Source organism: Apium graveolens, chromosome 10 (genome assembly GCF_009905375.1).
Source record: "Apium graveolens cultivar Ventura chromosome 10, ASM990537v1, whole genome shotgun sequence".
Classification (NCBI taxonomy): domain Eukaryota; kingdom Viridiplantae; phylum Streptophyta; class Magnoliopsida; order Apiales; family Apiaceae; genus Apium; species Apium graveolens.
Window position 1 is genome coordinate 74,776,205 of NC_133656.1, and position 3,482 is coordinate 74,779,686.

Consider the following 3,482-nt stretch of genomic DNA (forward strand, 5'->3'; position numbering starts at 1 on the left):
TTGTTTTGTGCTAAATTATATTTAGAGTTCTGATATGTCTATAAATGGTTTGTTTACTAGTTTCGTAAGCTCAATTCATTGAGGCAATTCTGGATTTTCTGTAGTAGCTGATATTTTTGTTTGTGTATTGTTGGGTCCCAATGTGTTTGTAGAAGGGGGGGTTGAATACAAACAGTACCGAATAATCGAATTAAATGCGGAATAAAAAATGTGAAACAAAATTCAAGTTAAATAAAAATATTATTAAACTTGAAAGGTGTTACAACAACTGTATCGATTACAAGGAATTAATCTCAAATTAATTATCACAAATCTAGAATAAATTCGACATGAACTTTTTCTATTTTTGTAATAAAAAGATTCAAATGCTAAACGCAATTTGAGATTAAGTTCTAGGGATTTTGATCCGCTAGATTGTTACACAAGAACAAGATAAATAATTCTAGTGGTTTGGATTTAACATTAACAAACTAGAAATTGATCTTGAATTTCTGCAGATAAAAGATGATATTTTTCAGAGGCGGCTGCTTTCTTTTGTTCTTGTCTTTCTGTTTGAATGAATGATTGATATGCTGCTTCTCTGCTTCTATTTAAATCAACAAAACCAATAGAATTGACTTGGCATGACAATCCTATAGCTGGCAAGACTTTCGGTAGGACAATTGAATGAACTAGCAAGACAATCTGAATGAACTAGCATGACAATCAGAATGAACTAGCATGACAATCAGAATGAACTAGCAAGACAATCATCCTCCTAGAGTAACTTTCGGTATGACAATGGAAAATGGCCTAGCATGACAATCGGTATGACAATCCTGATTGTCATGCTAGTTCATTTTCAATTGTCTTGCTGATTTAATGCTTGAATTTAATCCAATTAAGCTTCTGAAAATTCCTAAAATTCCTAGAATTAATTCAGAATTAATTAATCAATTAATTCAATTAATAAATAAATTATTCTTCGCAGATATAATTTATTTTCTTAATTAAATTAGATGACTTAATTAATTAATAGAGAATTAATTCTAGTCTTGAGCAGCAACCATTCTTCTGCAAATCTTCTGAAAATCACTGAAAATTATGAATCAATTCCACCACTTCAACGTTGACACTCGATGTACTGTCTGGTTCATGAGTGACTAACTTCCGTGACGTTTCTTCATGTCTTGACTCTGACACTTTGATTTTCTTCAGATTAAATCCTTGTAATTAATGATACTCTGACGAGATCTCTGTCACTTGATTAAATCCACGATCTTGACTTATATCACTGAGGCATGATCAATTTCTTGAACTTCTTCCAGTGAATTAATTCCTCAAGTCTGTAGATGAACCTTGTCTCTGAATCCTTTGACAGATATTACTTTGCGAGATCTCTCTGACGGTAGATCCACTATTTACTTATTACATTCTTATTTGAGTTGAGTTGAATCCTCGAATATACAAATAGGTCTATGACATATGACTTACAATCTCCCCCTATTTGTTTGTTAGACAATAACACACAAATACCTAGAGGATAACTCAACTAACAAATAAGAAAAAGATATAAACATACATGCAAAGTAAATAGTAGAAAAGTTCTGGACTAGATTTAACATTTTCCAGATTCCAAGTAGATGTTCCTCTAGACTGAACATTTCTTCAAGTAGTTCCATCTTCATTTGTACAACCACATTTCCTGTTGAGAAGCCCATATCTCTTGCTTCTCCCCCTATGAGAATCAACTGATTAAAGAAGATCACCTTCGTTTTACCACCTCTCCCGTACAATAGGATCCGCAGATAAAAATCAATGGTACTCCCCTAACAGCTTCTTCCCTTATCAGAAAATCACCTTGTGTTTACCACCTCTCCCGTACAATAGGATCCGTAGTTAGAAACAACAATGGTGTGGTGTAGTGTACATGTAGGATCTTTTTCTTACTCCCTGCTATTTCTCCCCCTTAGTTGAGGAATCCTCCAAACTATTACTTAAGCTTTTATTTCCCCCTTAAAGAAGGAATGTATGCCGTCGTCAGAAGGAGTTCTCATATTTCACTTGGTTGGAAAAGAAATAACAAGTAGTTTCACTTTCTTCCTCACTGTGAGTGTGTGATCCTGTTTAGTGTACCTCACATGTGTTTCACTCTTCTCTCCACTCGTGTTTACACTCATTCTCACAAGTGTATCACTCTTCTCTCATAGCTCCATAATCCAGCTGTACCTGCAAGGAAAATCACCTTAGCCATCCTTAAGGAGGTCACAGGTGGTGCAATGGGAGTTCACAAATCCCCATCCTTGTTAAACTCGTCAGATGAATCTGAGTCATAATTTACAAGTTGCTAGTTTCCTTTTTAGGGTTCCAGATTTGAATTCTGGGAAGGTAAACAATGATCCAAAGAATTTAGCATAAAGATCATAGTTCCCTTCTAATGCCTGTGAAGACATTTCCTTGTGACTCATCAGGTAATATCTGAATCATTGTCAACAAGTTGCCGATCTGCACCTATGTCAGATCCACTATCCGCAGATGCATCCAGGGGATTTAAGCCTGGGGAGGTAGACACTGACCACTGACATATGGCTTTTGGATCAGTATCCTCTCCTAACACCTGTAAAGGCAATTGGTCCACTAACGAACCTTGAACAATCGAATCTGACCTTAAAATGGTCGAAACTCTTGTTTCCGTCAACTCATCCTTTGTGTGTGTAACCTCTCCTTGTGCATCAAGAATTGTTTATGTTTGAAGTGGTGACACTACATAGGATACCTTGGCCGACAGGCAAAATTCAATAGACTCACCCTGTTGAGAGAATGAATCTAGTAACTGTTTTTGTGCCTTTTCAGCCATTACATCTTTTTGAGAAGATGTATGGGGGCTAGCAGTTGTCTCGGTTTAAATACTACTCATCTATGTAGGAGACAGAGCTACTGGTTTGACTACAGAACCTTCCTTATGTGGTGCACTAGGCACTATCTCCCTCACGCTCATTCATACTACTTTTAGTGGTAAGAGAGTGTTGGTTGGTTCTGTTTTTGTGTTTGTCTTTACAGTCTGGGATAGATGTTGTGGGTTTTCAACCTCATGACTGTCAATGAAAGAAAGTCATTGGAGACTGAACCTGTATCACAGAACATATGGTAATAGAGAAAAAATGATTTACAATAGTGATTTCAAAAGATTTTACATCAAATAAGAAATCACTAATGTAGAAAGAAGTTTAATTTTTGTTTTTCAAAATGAATGAGTTTTTGATAAAACATTGATCACTTAGGGTAAAGTCTAAGTAATTCTCATTCATGTCAAAAGCTTACAAATATCTGCAACATAATGTTAACAACATATCATTGACCGATACTTGTCAAGTACTTTAGATACTAATTGTTATGTTGCATTACCAATATACCACTGCACATATAAAACAATATGATTGTGCTTAGTGATAAGATAGTTATTAATATGACGACTCTACTTATTCATATAAAATTATAACTTC